Source organism: Heterodontus francisci, chromosome 8 (assembly GCF_036365525.1).
Source record: "Heterodontus francisci isolate sHetFra1 chromosome 8, sHetFra1.hap1, whole genome shotgun sequence".
Taxonomy (NCBI): Eukaryota; Metazoa; Chordata; class Chondrichthyes; order Heterodontiformes; family Heterodontidae; genus Heterodontus; species Heterodontus francisci.
In genome coordinates this window covers 9,288,832-9,301,425 of record NC_090378.1, presented here as the reverse complement: position 1 = coordinate 9,301,425, position 12,594 = coordinate 9,288,832, and the positions used below count along the sequence as shown (strand labels likewise).

Sequence of the window (12,594 nt, the reverse complement as noted above, 5' to 3'; positions counted from 1 at the left end):
CTGAAGCATTTGCAACAATCTTCAGCCAGAAGTGCCGAGTTGACGATCCATGTCGGCCTCCTCCTGAAGTCCCCAGCATCACAGATGCCAGACTTCAGCCAATTCGATTCACGCGTGGTATCAAGAAACGACTGAAGGCACTGGATACTGCAAAAGCTATGGGCCCTGACAATATTCTGGCAATAGTACTGAAGACCTGTGTTCCAGAACTTGCTGCGCCCCTAGCAAAGCTGTTCCAGTACAGCTACAACACTGGCATCTACCTGACAATGTGGAAAATTGCCCAGGTATGTCCTGTACACAAAAAGCAGGACAAGTCCAACCCGGCCAATTACCGCCCTATCAGCCTACTCTCAATCATCAGTAAAGTGATGGAAGGTGTCATCAACAGTGCCATCAAGCGGCACTTGCTTAGCAATAACCTGCTCAGTGATGCTCAGTTTGGGTTCCACCAGGGCCACTCAGCTACTGACCTCATTACAGCCTTGGTTCAAACATGGACAAAAGAGCTGAAATCAAGAGGTGAGGTGAGAGTGACTGCCCTTGACATCACGGCAGCATTTGACCGAGTATGGCATCAAGGAGCCCGAACAAAACTGAGGTCAATGGGAATCAGGGGGAAAACCCTCCACTGGCTGGAGTCATACCTAGCACAAAGGAAGATGGTTGTGGTTGTTGCAGGTCAATCATCTGAGCTCCAGGATATCACTGCTGGAGTTCCTCAGTGTCGTGTCCTAGGCCCAACCATCTTCGGCTGCTTCATCAATGACCTTCCTTCAATCATAAGGGCAGAAGTGGGGATGTTGGCTGATGATTGCACAATGTTCAGCACCATTTGTGACTCCTCAGATACTGAAGCAGTCCGTGTAGAAATGCAGCAAGACCTGGACAATATCCAGGTTTGGGCTGATAAGGGGCAGGTAACATTTGAACCACACAAGTGCCAGGCAATGACCATCTCCAACAAGAGAGAATCGAACCATCTCCCCTTGACATTCAACGGCATTACCATCACTGAATCCCCCACTATCAATATCCTGGGGGTCACCATTGACCAGAAACTGAACTGGAGTAGCCATATTAATACCGTGGCGACAATAGCAGGTCAGAGGCTCGGAATCCTGAGGCGAGTAACTCACCTCCTGACACCCCAAAGCCTGTTCACCATCTACAAGGCACAAGTCAGGATTGTGATGGAATATTCTCCACTTGCCTGGATGGGTGCAGCTCCAACAACACTCAAGAAGCTCGACACCATCCAGGACAAAGCAGCCCACTTGATTGGCACCCCATCTACAAACATTCACTCCCACCACCACCGACGCACAGTGGCAGCAGTGTGTACCATCTACAAGATGCACTGCAGCAATGCACCAAGGCTCCTTAGACAGCACATGGGAACATCACCACCTACCCCTCCAAGTCACTCACCATCCTAACTTGGAACGATATCGCCGTTCCTTCATTGTCGCTGGGTCAATATCCTGGAACTCCCTTCCTAACAGCACTGTGGGTCTACCCACCTCACATGGATTGCAGCGGTTCAAGAAGGCAGCTCACCACCACCTTCTCAAGGGCAATTAGAGATGGGCAATAAATGCTCGCCTGGCAGCGATGCCCACATCCCATGAATGAATAAAAAAAATAGTGGCATCATGCTGGAGGTGGCGGAAATGGCAGCGAATGATTCTTTGGATGCAGAGGATGGTGGAGTGGAAAGTGAGGACAAGGGGAGCCCTGTTGCGGAGAGAGAGGGAATGAGGATTCAGAAATAAATGAGAGTAGGGTCTAGGCTGATGAAGACACTGCCACCAATGGTGGGATGATATAAACCAGGATGCGCAGGATGCATCTGTACGGCTTTAGTAATTCTCAAACTTTCAAGGTTTTGCTGCAAAGACAGTGTTGTAGTTTAAATCATTTATAGTTTGCCAGGGAAAAAGAAAGGTAACTTTAATCATCACTGAAAGAGGTCGTTTTCTTCTGCCTTCTTTACCTTCATCTCGAATTGACTGTGTTTTGCAAATTCCATACCAGAGTTGTACTCTTATCAAGGAACTGGTTAGACCCATAATATTACATACAAAGTTACTGAAACTACATTGTTACAGAAGAAATTTGGATCAGGAATAAAGAATGATAATTCTCACTGGGTAGAATTACAAATACAGAGAATATGAGAGAAATATCCAACTGCAATCCACCCGGCCCCAATGGTGAGTTTTTCACATTGGAAATGAGGAGGGAAGGTGATTAACAAAGGACAACTACATATATGTGCAAAGATTACATCGATGGGAATTCTTTTCTAACCAGATCCACAATTGTTTTTTATTTCCACAATTTCCACTTTCCTTGAGCAACAGAATTAAAACACTTACTTTGAAAACAGCATTTTATTTTGTGAAATACACATTCATGGGAAGATTCAATTTGTCTTTCAGGAGTAGGCAATTGTAAATCTCTCATGAAGATTAAAATGCAAATAGTTACAGTGTTTGTATTATTACAATTAAAAAGCAAGCAGCAAAAAGAGGACACTATTTGTGGTCCATTCACACCCCTTAATGGAGGAAACTGAACATTAAAAAGTTATCTTCCTTCAATTTATAACCGATGGCAAAATAAAATCATAATAAATCATGGATGAGAATGAAGATGTTTGTAAAACAGACAGCACGTGTGTATGTCACAATTGATAAATCACACAACGGGAAAGTTGAATTGTTCCCTGAATTGTAAGTATTTCGTGGCAACAAATTTTAGCCGACACTGTCATTAAACATTATGGGAACTAACGCAGTTTTGGTGCATTTTGTAAACAATTTAAGATGCCTGAAGGGACCAGATCTTGGAGTGTAAATCATATGTATACATTTGCTTTTCATTGAATAGGAATTGATTGATTAGATAAAATATTAAATTTGTTCCCTCGATCTGCATTTGTTAAATTTCTAAGGTTGGAAGTGAGCTCACTTTTTGTTGTGTTTACTTGCAAAAGTAAATAATCACATTATGAGAAGACTAAATATCTTAAGTTCTCCATTTTCCTCGGATCGGGCACAGAGCATTCCACATTTCTTCAGTTTGCATTGCTGTTGTAGGATCACCAGTGTAGTTTAGGTAATTTCCAGTTCACGCACCTTTGCCATGGAGTTTTGGTTTCTTCATGATCAGCGATTTTAGTGAAATGCTCTCTGGATCATCATACCAAACCTCGTGGTATGTATTATTAATCTGCCAAAAAAGCCAAAGAGAGTTAGACAGATAGGAGGTAGGTTTGGATTAATGCACAGTTCTCGACACAACACTGAACATCTTCAACAACTCTATTTAAAATACATTAAACTTGTACTTGCATTAAAGGATAAGTTTAGGTGGATTAAGCGAATGAAACATACAAAGGCAGTTTGTTCCATTACAATGGATTGTTTTTGATATTGTTTAACCAAGGTGGGTGTTATGCACTGTTAATTCAGTCCCTATATTCCACAGGTCACTGCATGTTTGGAAAAGCTTCCCACCGACTAGAAATTAGCCAAATTAAACAGTTTATTTATCCCTCAGAATAAAGGACACAAACCAGGTTCCTTTAAACAATAACAAAGTGACATATTTCTAAATAAAATAAAATCTTATACAATAATGGAATAAATCTGTATTTATGAAAAGATTTTATAATTCCTTATTCTTCCTAACCCGCATTCACATACATTCAAAAGTTGGTTAACTGGTTTTTAGATGGATGTTTTGAATTACAACTGTTTCTTCGGAATGCTAAAGTAATTGGTTGTCACAGACTGGTAGGATATTTCCAGATTGGTGAGTCATCCCAGAGTCGAATAGTCGGACACCACACGAAGTCTCTCCAGGCGGGTTTCATGAATAGTCTGTGATATGTAGGCATTCGAGGAAATTCATCGACAGCAGGCGTCACACAGCTCTTTCAGCAAAAGGGTGTAGCAATAGGTCTGCTTGGATGTTGAAATAGCAGTCGAACAGTAGAAGCTTTCTTGAGATTTCAGGATCTCTCAAAAACACAAAAGGCAACAAGACTTACGCTTGAGGCAGAGTTTCTTGACATTGAAGGCAGTCGAAATCCATTACCTTTAAAATGCAGGGGTTTTCTCTCTGCAAAGCAGTGTGCCTCCACAGAGTGAAGCAATTCCTCTGTTCTTGGGTCTTTTCTCTCTCTTCAGGCAGGTCCAAACCACACCTAAAAAGTAGAATTTCTTTCTAAGAGATGCAAGGCTTCTTTTGCAGAGAGTGGTAACACTTTTTTGGGTTTTCCTCTCTTTCCAGGAAAGGTAAAACAAAGATTTCAAAGCCTGCTCCTTGTAGAGTCCACGGGTTTCTTATAATCCCAAAATGAAACTAAAATCTTTCAACAAACAAGTCACAAGACAGTCATAAATCTTTCTGGTTGATTGGAAGCAAGTATTACAGTCTGTGTACACAATTTAAACTCCAAGGGCTGGATTTTACATTGCCATCACCGAGTGCAGTGGCCGCCGTAAAAGATGGCGGCCTGCACGCGAGGCTTTCGCTCCGCAGAGTTGCTGCGATATTATATACTTTTATACCCCCCAGAATAAAGCACACTAAACCAGGATTCTTTAAATGAAAACAAAATTAACTATTTATTAATAAACCAAGTTTTAAACAATAATGAGATGAATCTATATACATGACAAGATTTTATAACTCCTTATTCTTCCGAACCCTCATGCACACACACATACATTCAAAACAAAATGGTTAACCAGGGAAAATGGATATTGATTTTACAACGCTTTCTTCGAAACAATAACTTCAGGAAGGATATTGCTGGATTGGTGTGCTGTCCCAGAGTCGAATAGTCAGATGCCACTTGAAGTCTCTCCAGGTGAGTTTGATAAACAGTCTGTGATGGGTAGGTGTTCAAGGCAATTTGTCTGCAGCAGGCGTCACACGGATCTTTCAGCTTTAGGTATAGCAACAGGTCTACTTACATTTGAAAGCAGCACTCTGACAGTCGAAATTTCCTTGAAATTTCAGGAACTTGCAATAACACAAAATGCAACAAGACTCACTCTTGAGACAGGGATTTTTGAGACTGTAGGCAACAGCAACCTGCTGCACCTGAAACACAAGGCTTCCTTTCTCAACAGAGTGCAGCAACTCCTCTTTTCCTGGGACTATTCTCTCACTTCAGGCAGGTGAAAACCACACCTCAAATGTAGAATTTCTTTATAAGAGATGAAAAGCTTCTGTTGCAGAGAGAGTAGGTCTTTTATCTGGTCTATCAGAAAATCACAGCCCCAGTTCACTACTAGCTGCTCCCTGGTCTGGTTCACTCTGCAGACCTGACTAAAAGCTTTCAACAACAACCAAGTCACAAGACAATCGTAAATCTTTCTGTTGCTTGGATGCAAGTTTTACAGCCTGCACTTGAAACAACAAGTGTCAAAATTTAGTGCTCACAGAAAAATCCTCTTCTCCCCACTTTAAAAGGCACACAGATCTCTTAATTTTGAAATGAAACAAAACTCATCACACCGGGCCCTGCTGGCGTCAAGGTCCATGGTGGGCCTTATACGGGGCAATGTTGATGCTGCCTCCCGCAACAGATCCCGACGTGGAGGCCCCTATAAAATCCAGCCCCAAGTGTCAGCTGTGTTCACAGAAAATCCCCATTTCCCAGCTTTAAACACCTAACAGAATTCGCAGTTTAAAAAAAACAAAACTCTTGAGACAATATGACTGTCACTGGCAAGTCCAGCATTTTTGCCAATCCCTAATTGCCCATGAGAAGATGGTGGTGAGCCAGTCCATGTGGTGTGGTTACAGTTACACTGCTGCAAGGTCGGCTGTTTCAGGATTTTGACCCAGTGACAGTGAGGGAACGGCAATATTGTTCCAAGTCAGGATGTTTTTGGCGGGGATAGGAACTTGCAGGTGATGGTGTTCCCATGTCCTTGTCCTTCCAGGTGGTAGAGGGTTTGGAAGGTGCTGTCGGAGGAGGCTTGGCAAATTGCTACAGTTCATCCTGTAGATGGTACACAACTGTTGTCACTGTGTGCTGGCGGTGGAGCGAATGAATGTTTAAGGTAGTAGATGGGGTGCCAATCAATGAACTGCTTTGTTCTGGATGGTGTCAAAGTTTGATCTTTTTGAATGCTGTTGGAGCTGCACTCGTCCAAACAAGTGCAGAGTATTCCAGCACACTCCTGACTAGTACCTTGTAGATGGTGGACAGGCTTTGGGGAGTCAGGATTCTCAGCCTCTGACCTGCTCTTGTAGCCATGGTATTTATATGGCTATTCCAGTTCAGTTTCTGGTCAATTGTAACCCCCAGGATGTTGATAGTGGGGGATTCAGCAATTGTAATGCTGTTGAATGTCAGCAGGAGATGGTTAGATTCTCTCTTGTTAGAGATGGTCATTGCCTGGGACTTCTGCGGCGCAAATGTTACTTGCACTTATCAGCCCAAGCCTACATGTTGTCCAGGTTTTGCTGCATTTCTACATGGACTGCTTCAGTATCTGAGGAGTCACAAATGGTGCTGAACATTGTGCAATCATCAGCGAATATCTCCACTGTCACCTTATGATTGAAGGAAGGTCATTGATGAAGCAGCTGAAGATGGTTGGGCCTAGGCCACTACCCTGAGGCACTCCTGCAGTGATGTTCTGGAGCTGAGTCAGCAGGTGAGTTACCGCCCCAGAATTCCCAGCCTCTGACCTGTTTTTTAAAATTTATTTTGAGATACAGCACTGAATCAGGCCCTTCGGCCCACCGAGTCTGTGCCGACCATCAACCACCCATTCATACGAATTCCATATTCCTACCACATCCCCACCTGTCCCTATATTTCCCGAACACCTACCTATACTAGGGGCAATTTATAATGGCCAATTTACCTATCAACCTGCAAGTCTTTGGCATGTGGGAGGAAACCAGTGCACCCGAAGGAAACCCACGCAGACACAGGGAGAACTTGCAAACTCCACACAGGCAGAATCCAGAATTGAACCCGGGTCACTGGAGCTGTGAGGCTGCGGTGCTAACCACTGCGCCACAGTGTCACCCGAATTCTTGTAGCCACAATATTTATATGGCTGGTCCAGTTCAGTTTCTGCTCAATGGTGATCTGCAGGATGGTAATGGTTGTGGTTGCAGTGATGGGAATGCTGTTGAATGTCAAGGGAGATGGTTTGATTTGCTCTTTTTGGAGTTGGCCATTGCTTGGCACTTGTATGGTGCAAATTTTACTCGCCACTTAGCAGCTCACGCCTGAATGGTGTCCAGATCTTGCTGCATGCAGGTATGGACTTCTTCAGTATATGAGGAGTTCCAAATGGTTCTGAGCACTGTGCAATCATCAGTGAACCTTCCCACTTCTGACCTCATCATGGAGTGAAGGCCATTGATGAAGATGGTTGGGCCTCGGACACTACTCTGAGGAACTCCAGTAGCAATGTCCTGGAGCCGAGATGATTGGCCACCAGCAACACAACTATCTTCCTTTGTGTTAAGTACGGCTCCACTCCGATTCCCATCGACTTCAATTTTGTTGGGGCTCCTTGATGCCACACTTGGTCAAATGCTGCCTTGATGTCAAGGGCAGTCACTCTCACCTCGCCTCTGGAGTTCAGCTATTTTGTCCATGTTTGGAACAAGGCTGTAATGAGGTCAGAAGCTGAGTGACCCTGGTGGAACCCAAACTGAGGAGCAGTGAGCAGGTTATTGCTGAGTAAGTATCGCTTGATAGCATTGTCAACGATATCTTCCATCACTTCTCTGTTAATCGAGAGTAGAATGATTGGGCGGTAATGGACCGGATTGGATATGTCCTGCTTTTCGTGGGCAGGATCCAACTATTTCCCCTTGTCATTCAATGGCATTACGATTGCTGAGTCCCCCACTATCAACATCCTATAGGTTTCCATTGACCAGAAACTGAACTGGACCAGCCATGTAAATACCATGCCTACAAGAGCAGGTCAGAGGCTAGGAATCCTGCAGTGAGTAACTCACCTCCTGACTCCCCAAATTCTGACCACCATCTACAAGGCACAAGTCAGGAGTGTGATTGAATACTCTCCACTTGCCTTGATGTGTGCAGCTCCAACAACACACAAGAAGCTCAACACCATCCAGGATAAAGCATCCTGTTGATTGACACACCATTCACAAACATTCATTCCCTCCACCATTGACACACAGTGGCAGCAGTGTGTACCATCTACAAGATGCACTGCAGCAACGCACCAAGGCTCCTTCGACAGCACATTCCAAACCCGTGACGTCGACCACCTAGAAGGACAAGAGCAGCAGATGCATGGGAACACCACCATCTGCAAGTTCCTCTGCAAGTCACACACCATCCTGACTTGGAACTATATCGCTGATCTTTCACTGTCACTGGGTCAAAATCCTGGAATGCCCTTCCTAACAGCTCTGTGGGTGTATCTACCCTACATGGACTGCATTGCTTTAAGAAGGTGGCTCACCACCACCTTCTCAAGAGCAATTAGGGATGGGCAATAAATGCTGTCCTAGTCAGCGATGCCCACATCCCATGAACGAAAAAAAATGGCCATACCTATACAACTTTCTACATTGTCAGGTAGAGTAGCTTTGCAGCTTTATTGGAACAGCTTGGTGAGGGGCAAGGCTAGTTCTGGAGCACAAGTCTTCGGTGCTACAGAGGGGATGTGTCAGGGCCTACGGAATTTGCTGTGTCCAGTGCCTTCTGCCATTTCTTGATATCACTTGGAGCGAATCAAATTAGCTGAAGACTGGTATCTATAATGCTGCAAACCACAGGAGGAGGCCGAGATGAATCTTTCACTCAGCACTTCTGGCTTAAGATGGTTGTAAATGCTTCAGCCTTGCCTTTTGCACTGATCTGTAAACCACTGGAACCTAACTTGTACTTTATTTTTGTTCTTTCATTGGATGTGGGTGTCACTGGTAAGGCCAGCATTTGTTGCCTATCTCTAACTGCTCTTGGACTGAGTGGCTTGCTAGGCCCTTTCAGAAGACAATTAAGAATCAACCACATTGCTGTGGGTCTGGAATCACAAGTAGGCCAGACTAGGTAAGAACAGCAGATTTCCTTCCCGAAAGGAACAAATGGTTTCATGGTCACTATTAGACTAGCTTTCTTAATTCCATATTTATAACTGAATTCAAATTTTCTCCATCTGCCATGATGGGATTCGAACCAATGTCCCCAGTGCATTAGCCTAGGCCTCTAGATTACTAGTCCAGTGACATTACCACCATCTCCCCCTTTATTAATCTGCAAAGTGAATTAGCACATTAACACATCACACGAGTAGAACTGAAAATAGAAACTAATGCTCAAAAAGTCTCACCACTGATCCTTCAGCACAAGCACAGGATCACAGAGTGGTTCAGTGGTTAGCACTGCAGCCTCACAGCTCCAGCAACCTGGGTTCAGTTCTGGGTACTATCTGTGCAAAGTTTGTAAGTTTCCCTGTGATTGTATGGATTTCTACTGGTTGCTTTGGTTTCCTCCCACAGCCAAAGCCTTGCAGGTTGATAGGTAAATTGGCCATTGTAAATTGCCCCTAGTGTAGGTAGGAGAATTGAGGGAAGGTGGGGATGTGGTAGGGAATATTGGATGAGTATAAGTTGATGGTTGGCACTGACTCTGTGGGCCAATGTGTCTGTTTCAGTGCTGTATCTCTCTGTGACTTTGAATGCAACTGTTTTAATTCTTTAAAATACTAAAATTGAGGAAGGACCGTGGGATAGTGTATAAATAATTTAATAGTTTCATGATGGCATTAAATTCGTGTAAGTTTGTTCATCTGACTGAATTAAGCATTCATTCACTAATACCTCACAACATAATTTCAAGTCAATTACATAACTATGTAACGGCATTTGAAAGAAACTTATTGTGTGAAACCCTTGTGATGATTTAAACAGTTTTGATCAAGTTCAGTATGAAGGACATTCTTCAGCTTCTTGGAGGAGCAGCTCCAAGGAAATTCCCAGTCAATCTTTTTCACACCAAAAACAATGAACGCATCTGGATGCTGTGCAACATATGAACACAAGGCACATGTTAACAGGACAAATATATTCCTCAAAATTGTCATGATGACTGTGACTGTTTGCCTTGATTAACATGATTACATAATTACTGTAGATATATTTATATAAAGTTTCCAGAGAAACTATTTGCATTTAAATAGCACCGTTCACCACCTCAGACCATTCCAAAGCACTGTACAGCTGATGAAGTGCTTTTGAAATGTAATGACTGTTGTAATGTAGGAAATGCAGCAGACAATTTGCACAGAGCAAGATTCCACAAACAGCATGTGATAATGATCAGATAATCTTTTAGTGGTGTTGGTTGAGGGATAAATATTGCCCAGGACACCAAGGAGGACACCTCCACTCTTCCTCAAAATAGTGCTATTGGAATATTTATGTCCACCTCAGAGGATGGATAGGGCCTCAGTTTAACTTCATATCAGAAAAACAACACCTCCGACAGTGTCTGCAACTGGTTTTTCACAATGTTTTAACAAGGTGAACTGGTTTTGGTGCTTTGCTTCTCAACTCCCATTTTCTTGTCAATTCTCCGACGACACACATTTCCGACTGTACAAACTGGACATTTTGAACTTTGCTGAATCCTGTACACAGAGAATACTGAATCATGAAACCCTGCAATGTTCACATTCTACAAAGAATGTTGAAATGCACAGGTCTCCACTGTGCTTTGATTGATTGTCTTACCCTGTAGACATAATATGGGGATTTGTAATCATCATCCCAATATCTGCCGGTAATTGATCTGGGCAGCTGCTGCATGATCACTTTATATGAAATCAATCTTCCAACTTGTGAACTGCAAGGAGCACCTCCGAGAGGAATCTTTTGCAATTCACATCTACCAGGCTGTAAAGTACAAAAGGATGAGAAATTATTACTTGTGAATATAGTTTCTCTGCTAACTTCAAAAATATAGTGACAGCATGACTGATCTCCCAGTGTATAGGCTCTGAGGGGCAATTAGGACTGAAGGATAATTGAGAATTTCAAAACTAAGCTCAATAGAATTTTGTTAGGCGGAGGTATTAATCGTGACAAAGTCAAGGCAGGTATATGGGATAAAAATCAGTAACAATCAAACTGAGTGGTGGAACAGGCTTGAGTAATTGAATGGTCTACTGTATCTCCTGTGCTTCTTTGATTCCATGTGTGAAGGAATGAGCTTTGAGAAAAAAAATCAGAAGCTTAAGATTCACAGTCCAGAAGAATGCAGTTAAGGAAATGCCTCAGTGAAATGAAATGTTAAATAGCATGGATAAGGTAAGCCCAGACAGCAAGCCAATGGATACAAATGGAAATTAACAAAACTGTAAAACGGGTAATAAAAAAACTGAATGTAAAAAACATCAAAGTTATTGAACTGGGCTACAAGCAAGCGAAGCAAGGCAAAATACTGGACTGTTTTCAAATCCATTTAGATGCCCTGATTGGACAGTTAATGTGCACGAAGGATGTGTTTCAGGTGTATAAAAGCAAAATACTGCGGATGCTGGAAATCTGAAATAAAAACAAGAAATGCTGGAACCACTCAGTAGGTCTGGCAGCATCTGTGGAAAGAGAAGCAGAGTTAACGTTTTGGGCATTGCAAGCAAAACATTTCATCTTACCTCATACAAGTGCTGGCAAGGATAGTCGTAACCAAACCATGGAACTCCCATCACCAGCTTTCTGGAATCAATACCCAGTTTGATATAAGCAGAGAGACCTAAATGGATAAAAATATGACAGTTTTAGATAAACATTGATATCCGGGAGGCAGACCCTGAACCAGAAGGTTTTAATGTACATACCTGAATAAACCTGGTGATAGGGAGCATTTGCTTTTGCAAAGCACTCATCCCACATTTGATACTGCACATTATAGGACTTTACGAAGAAGAAGTCACAGGAATTTTCCATTTCCACATAATCATTGCATGGGTCATCCAGGCAGTCTGGAGCCCAAGGTACATTAAATGAGACCTAAGAAACAAATAATAATGAGAAGTTAACTTTATCTCACACCTTGGGCTGGATTTTATAGAGCCCGCGACATTGGGATCCATGGTAGTGGGGAGTGGGAATGAAGATTGCCCTGGATGAGGCCAGCCACGGACCTCGACACCGGCAGGGCCCAGCCCGATATTGCCAGCGGCAGCAAGGCCTCGTGGCGGCCCCCCCACCGTGTGGCATCGTGATCACCATTTAAATATTTATATAAATGAACTCACCTGAATAAATGAGTCTCCCACTGACTCCTGAAATCCCGCTGTGATCTTCACCCCAGCGATTGGCACTGCCATGCCTTCGGATCCCTGTCCGGGGAAACGAGGCGCTGCACTGGTGGGGAAGGGGGAGAAGGTACATTTCTCAATGCAGGTGGGGTGGGGGAGGGGCAGGGTCAAATGAACATCACAGGTGTCGGGCATGCTGGGAAGGGATATAGTTTAAATTTTGTGCAGTTTTGGGGGAAAAGGTCAGGTTGTGAAGGTGAATGTTTTGGGGTGAAAAGGGGAAATAATTAATCCAATT

General features: G+C 43.3%; 1 pseudogene; it reads right to left on the bottom strand.

Moving 5' to 3' along the window:
* Positions 1–3,033: 3,033 nt before the first annotated feature.
* On the bottom strand, positions 3,034–12,365 carry LOC137373163 (di-N-acetylchitobiase-like; annotated as a pseudogene).
* Positions 12,366–12,594: the final 229 nt, after the last annotated feature.